This window comes from Macrobrachium rosenbergii, chromosome 4 (assembly GCF_040412425.1).
Source record: "Macrobrachium rosenbergii isolate ZJJX-2024 chromosome 4, ASM4041242v1, whole genome shotgun sequence".
NCBI lineage: Eukaryota > Metazoa > Arthropoda > Malacostraca > Decapoda > Palaemonidae > Macrobrachium > Macrobrachium rosenbergii.
Genome location: NC_089744.1, coordinates 26,730,001 through 26,737,500, shown reverse-complemented (window position 1 = coordinate 26,737,500; position 7,500 = coordinate 26,730,001). Strand labels below are relative to the sequence as shown.

At 36.3% G+C, this 7,500-nt stretch overlaps 1 protein-coding gene across 1 annotated transcript in view; it reads right to left on the bottom strand.

The window, feature by feature from the left end:
* LOC136831420 (uncharacterized) overlaps positions 1-7,500 on the bottom strand; it is a 550,888-nt gene that overhangs the window by 319,153 nt on the left and 224,235 nt on the right. The window lies entirely within an intron of this gene.

Genomic DNA, 7,500 nt, shown 5'->3' with positions numbered 1-7,500 from the left:
GGATAGCAAGATGGAAGAGAATATGAAAACAGGTACAGTAAAAGGAAGAGGTTGCAGCTATGGAAAGAAGGGACGCTGCAAAGAACCGTGAGTAATGCCTGCAGTGCACCGCATGAGGTGTACTGATGGCACTACCCCACTATGGGGAACAGTGGGATAAGAAAATGGGGTTTGAACTTGGATAACAGACTTTCTCAGGACTCATTAGCAGTGCGTCGAATTCCCAGGCAAGCTAAAATACACTTCTTGCACCTTCTCCCGTGTTTGACGACATTTTACCAGCCCTTCCTAAGTCTTCATCTCCTCCCAATAATTCTGTGTCATGCAATCTTCCCACCCACCAATTTTCCACCAATCTTTCCACATGACCAAACCATCTCAGAATACTTGATCCATTTTTACACTAAAGACATCCTTTTTGCCACCTCAGCTTATCTACACATTTCATATCCTTCCAAATCTTATATATATGTATATATATATATATATATATATATATATATATATATATATATATATATATATATATATATATATATAGACATACATAAATTTACACATATGTCTATGTAAATATAGATAGATAGAGAGACAGATGGAAAGACGGATGTGTCCAAGTATACTGAATTCAAGTGCCATACCAAAATCCATATAATAGACCTTTTTTTAATATACTATAGATATAAATTTCCTACCTTTAATACATGTTATGACATCTAAAAATAAGAAAAAAAAACAGAGTATTCTGTGCTAAATGTTCATGAATTAGAAAAAATAACTGACAGTTGTATCTCTCTCTCTCTGATTTAAATATTCCTTCTTGCAACTTAGAAATACAGTATTTTCAGTACTTACTTTGTAGTGCAGTACTTCTTTATCATGTATACTAATGCACCCTAATTCAATATATATATATATATATATATATATATATATATATATATATATATATATATATATATATATATATATATATATATATATAATGATGATATGCCTTATAATATGTAAATTTTTGCAAATTTATTATGTTTTCTATTATGTCTGCCATGTGTTGTGTATAGTAATATTGTTTATTGAAGTACCAACTGTCAGATCTTAAAAGGGTTAGTTTGATTGTTTGATTTTAGAGATAGGATACATTTTTCTGTGAGACTCATGTTTGCACAGCTGGTGGGCTCTTGTGTACACAGGTGTCAGGTGTCCAACCAGGGTAACCCCTTCTTTTCAAAAGGATCATCTCCAAACCACTTAAGCTGTCATCAAAAAGGGAGATGAGGTGACAGGTCTAGATAATATTTGTTGACCAGGACGAGGGTAAGCGAAGGTTTGTTTCCTTATCTACTTAAACTGTCATTAAAAAGAGATATGGGATGACACGTTTAGATAACAATAGTTGGCCCAGAAGCTTGTTGTTTGAACAAGTGATAAGACAGGAAATCCCCTGTCAGCTATGATGACAGACTAAAGAGCCCTCTCTGACCCAGGGAAATTTCCCTTATTGTTTTCTTTATTCTTTTGCTTTTCAGGGAAGATTCCTGGGGTTTTTCCCAAAAAATGTCTTACTGGCAACATAGGTTACTTCTCATAGTAGAATATGGAAAGCTGTGCATTAGCCTGTTAAGAGTCCATTTGAGTTGGTCAGACTCTCTCTCTCTCTTATCCCCTCTTCCTTCAGAAGAAAGTAAAATTTAAAACATAAATTGTTGTGGTTACTAGTAAGAACATTCCATTTTAAAGATCTGTTCATAGGAAAAGTGTATTAGAAGTGTAACCGGCACCTCACATGAAGTGTGGTTTTGTGAATCTTACAAAGGTTCTCACAAGCTTGTGAAAGGTAAAGTGGATTTTTGCTTATTTTTACCAATGTAAATAAGAAACATTATACAGATTTTGCCTTAGTGAAATTATTGCTGATAAATCTTTTGTGCATTTTTTGTGAGTTCTTGTCTTTTGCATATTTTTGTGTGTTCCGGTGTTTGCAATTTCATAGTTTTGCCCAAACTTTTGTGTTGGTGATTTAACATTTATTTACCTAACATTTTACATAATTTTGATACTTTAACATTGCATACTTGATTTGATTTTCATTTGTCAAGATTTCCTTTTCAAATCTTGAGTAATTCTTAATAGTTGAAATTTTGCTTAGTTAACGTAATTTCTTGATAAATTACAGTTTGTTTAAGAATTAATTAAATCTTGTGTTGTTTTCAAGCAACAGTAAATTTTTCAGATTGTCAATTCTAATTATAAATTTTGAAGTTGAAAATAAATTTTTGTATTTAAAATTATTAAACACAGTGATTCATTTGTTGCCCACCAGTGATTGGGTTATTTGTGTGTGAATAAGGCAAAGTGATAAACATGTTTTGTTCCCTTTAGTTTTACTGAAGTGAATTAAGACCAGGGTAACAATTATAGTTGTTTGATAGACTGATGCCCTTTTTTATCTAGTATATTTTAATACCTCACACATAACTTGATAAACTTAGTTTGATTTTTCAAGTGATAAGTAAATTTAAAGGGATCACTGTTACCTTTAGAGTGTTCAGTCTAAATTTTATTGTTATGAGGGTTCAGGTATTGAAGTGAGGTAAATTTTTGGATTTTGTGATTAGTTGTGTAATAACCAGGTACTTGGTACACTTCATGTCAATATTTTTTGGTGCCCAGACCCAAGAGAACAAAACAAAATATCACTCTGGTTTATGTTTTATACTGGTGGTGTTAGGGATATATTTTGATAGAAGAGCGACCACATTTTTATTTTGAATTGTATTGTAAATTATTTAGTTGAGTAACTTAAGAGAAAATGGCTCTGTTCGAGTTCAGAAGTTTTTAGCAGCTCCATCCATCAGAGAGTTATCTGAATCCAACCTGGCTAAGCCACAGTGGATTGGTTTAGCAGTGGCATGTGGGGGTAATGTGACTAGTGGTATGATTGAGGCAGAAATCAAATGTATTGCAATTCAAGCATTGATGGACTATGGTAATAGACAAAGAGTTTAATGAGGCACAAGAATTGCTGATTGCAGCTGAAATAGAGTTTATATATAAGCAAGCGCAAAAGAAAGAGAATGGTGATGCAAGAGCAGAGCATAGACGTTTAGAATTAGAAGAAAATTTGATTAGGCTGAAGATGCAGACTGACAGAGAAAAAGAAGACAGAGAAAGAGCAAGACATGAAAGGGAGATGGAGTTAATCACAGCTCGATCCACATTACCTGTAACACCATATAACCATATCGAAGGTAATTCAGACACTGTGTTTGATGTAGCAAGAGTGCAGAAGTTAATTCCAAGGTTTACAGAAGAAGCTCCAGATGAGTTTTTTGAGCACTTGGAAAAGTAGCTCTAGGTATGGGATGGCCAGAAGACAAATGGTCAGTCTTGTTACAGAGTGTTCTCATTGGTACAGGAAGAAGTGCCTATTTAGCCTTATCTGCTGATAAGTGTAAAGAGTACAATGTACTGAAACACAATGTGCTACAAGTTCACCACATGACCCCTGAATATTACAATGAAAGATTCACATCTTTGAGAAAGGATGACAAGATAACTTTCTTGGATTATGCCTACAAAGTAAGATGTTTCAGACGATGGTTGGAGGCTGCTAAAGTTAAATCTATGGACGAACTTGAGGAGTTTGTCCTAGAGCAATATCTTAGAGGAATTCCTGAACACATAAGAGCTTATTTAAGAGAGGGAGAGAGGTTAAGAAACTTGACAAAGCTGCTACACTGAGCGAGGACTACAATAATCAGTAGCAAAAGGAATTATAATGTCACGTACCAGAACCAACAACTCCCAGGTTATAGGTATCATTCAAATGTCCAGAACTTTCATATTAGGAACCCTTCTAGTGGCAATGCCATTACAAAGCCAGGATATACCCCTCAGCAATCGAATGTTAAATCCTCATCATCCAGTTTCTCAAGACAGATACAGAAGACTAATGTTGTATGCTACAAATGTGGAAGAGTAGGACACCACAGTCGAGATTGTTATCAAACACAACAGCAGACCAAACCAGTTGATCAAGTGGTTAAAAGTAAACAGGTGAAGCAAGTATTCCCCACACTGAATACTGAGACTAGACAAGGAGTGTTTAGCAACCAGTGGAAATGTAACCTCAAGCAGTGAGTGGCTGAGCAGTTTGGAGGCTTTTAAGCCATATATCTATGAAGGTATGCTGACAACTCAAGGAGGGAGTGTGCAGGTACCAGTCAAGGTATTACATGATACAGGGAGTAACCATAGTGTGATAGTTCATGGTGCCCACCCACAGTTGGAGAAGAATCTCACCGGCGATTCAGTTATTTTGAAGGGTATAGGGGGAGAGGCAGTAACTGCTATATGCCACTTGCATCTGTTCTGTGAATTGGTGACAGGAAGTATTGATTTTGCTGTAAAGGATTCACTAGTTGTTGAACGTGTGCATGTTTTACTCGGTAATGAAGTTGGTGGTGTACCCTTCGTTCCTTGTCCTACAGTGACAGACAAACCATTGAGGATTAGTCCTACAGTAGAGTTAGAGAAGAAAAACCCCCACCTGTTTCAAAGTTGTGTAACTACTAGGAGTATGAAGAGAACTACATTTGCAAGTGAAGAAACTGAGGATTTACCTGTATCAGCAGGATCTTTAAGTTTAGAAGAGCTATTCCAGAAAAGTGAAGGTCCCCCTAGTGTTAGTAATGAAGAGATTGCCCAAGAAGAAGAGGATCCGGTTATTGTTGAAAAGACTCAGCGTAGTCACAGTGTTCCTGAAGATAGTAGTGAAACTACAATAGTAGAGTTACCGGATATTGAGAGTTCAGCCCTTGAAGTTGGTCAAGTAACTAGAAAGAAGCTAATGGAACTGCAGAAGAAGGATACAACATTGGCTGATTTGTTTTTCAGAGTTGTTGATCAAGAAGAGATGCAACAAACTCCTACCCGTTATTGTCTAAAGGAAGGATTGCTAATGAGGAAGCATCGACCTGCAGATATACCATGAAATGCTGAATGGGGGAATATCATCAAATTTTGATTCCATATCCACTGAGGAAGCAAGTGATAGCAGTAGCGCACGAGTCTGGACATGTGGGAATCAGGAAGACTGTTGAGAAGATTATGAAGTATTTTTTCTGGCCTGGACTTCACAAGAATGTTAGCAAGTTTTGCAGAGTGTCACACATGCCAGATAGCTGGAAAACCGAATGAAACTATTCAGAAAGCCCCCTACAACCCATAGAAGTTAGAGGAGAGCCCTTTAGCAAGGTGATTATAGATGTGGTTGGACCGCTTCCGAAAACAAAGAAAGGAAATTAATATCTGTTTACATTAATGTGTCCAATAACAAGGTATCCTGAGGCGATTCCTGTAAGAAGTATAAGTGCAAAGGTAATTGCTGAGAAGTTGGTGGAGTTTTTCTCCAAGTTTAGAATACCAAAAATTGTGCATAAACTTGTTAGGAGTGAAAAAACAGTTATCAACTGCTTACCATCCAGAGACCCAAGGAGCCTTGGAAAGGTTCCACCAGACTTTGAAAAGTGTTAATAAAGTACTGTAATGAATCAGGAAGGGAATGGGATGCTGGTTTATCCTTGATGTTATTTGAAGTTAGGAATGCTTACCAAGAAAGTATGGGATGTTCACCAAATGAAATGATTTTTGGTAGAGATGTCAGTGGGCCACGGATGATTCTTGCAGAAAATTGGGAAGAAAATCAAGAGGAAATCCAAGGAGAATATGTGAAGAACTTGAGGAAAAGGTTAAGAGAAATTAGAAAATTCTCTTTAGGAAATTTGAAAATAAGTCAAGAGAAAATGAAAAGGAAATATGATGCTAAGACTAAGCTACGAAATTTTATTGTTGGACAGCAAGTTCTAGTGTTCTTACCAGTGAAAAGATTTCCCCTTACCATTAAGTTTCAAGGTCCTTACATGATAATAGAGAAGTTAAGTGATCGAACTTATGTGATTGAAACACCAGGGAGAAGGAAACGACAGAGGAAGATACATGTGAATCTTTTGAAACCTTACTTCTCAGAGACTAGAACTGAAACAGTGTCAATGGTCAACTTCATCTACAGAGGACGATGATGGCTACGAATTGGGAGCTGAAAACAAAATGGACAATTCTTCAGTATTGGAAAATTTGGAGGATAAACTAAAACATTTGAGGGTTGAGCAAAGCAATCAATTAAGTGAAATGATTCAAAGTTTCCCTAAAATTTTTGCAGGTGTACCTAGATGTATCAATTTGACAAAGCATGAGATAAAGATCAGAGAAGATGGAAAACCTTTTAAACAAAGAGCTTAACGCGTATCACCTTTTCATCAAAACATTTTGAAAAAAAGGAGTTGAATATTGCAGCATGGACTAGCAGAACCCAGTTCAAGTCATTACAGTTCTCCTTGTGTGCTAGTGAAGAAACCATATGGCTCATTCAGGATGTGTACTGATTGTAGGAAACTGAATTCCATCAGTGTGGCTGACAATTATCCCTTACCTCTTACTGATCAATTACTTGATTATATTGGGCAAGTCAAGTTTGTTTCCACCATACACTTGTTGAAAGGATATTATCAAATTCCCTTTGATGAAGATGCTAAGTTGCTGTCAGCTTTCATTACTCCTTTTGGACTGTATCAATATGTAACCATACTGTGTAGAGACAGAGAATATTTTTGGAAAGAACAATGTAATTGTCGAATATTTATCCCGTTCCAAATAGTTGGATTCAAACCTGGGATAATAAGTCTTCTGGGGGGAGGAATATAATGATATGCCTTACAATATGTAAATTTTTGCAAATTTAATATGTTTTCTATTATGTTTGTCATGTGTTGTGTATAGTAATATTGTTTATTGAAGTACCAACTGTCAGATCTTAAAAGGGTTAGTTTGACTGTTTGATTTTAGAGATAAGATACATTTTTCTGTGAGACTCATGTTTGCACAGCTGGTGGGCTCTTGTGTACACAGGTGTCAGATGTCCAACCAGGGTAACCCCTTCTTTTCAAAAGGATCATCCCCAAACCACTTGAGCCGTCATCAAAAAGGGAGATGAGGTGACAGGTCTAGATAATATTTGTTGACCAGGACGAGGGTAAGCGAAGGTTTGTTTCCTTATCTACTTAAACAGTCATTAAAAAGAGATATGGGATGATAGGTTTAGATAACAATGGTTGGCCCAGGAGCTTGTTGTTTGAACAAGTGTTAAGACAGGAAATCCCCTGTCAGCTATGATGACAGGCTAAAGGGCCCTCTCAGACCCAGGGAAATTACCCTTGTTTTTTTTTTTTTTTATTCTTTTGCTTTTCAAGGAAGATTCCTGGGATATTTCCCAAAAATGTCTTACTGGCAACATAGGTTACTTCTTATAGCAGAATTTCGAAAGCTGTGCATTAGCCTGTTCGAGTCCATTTGAGCTGGTCAGACTTTCTCTCTCTTATCCCCTCTTCCTTCAGAAGAAAGTAAAATTTAAAACATAAATTGTTGTGGTCACTAGTAAGA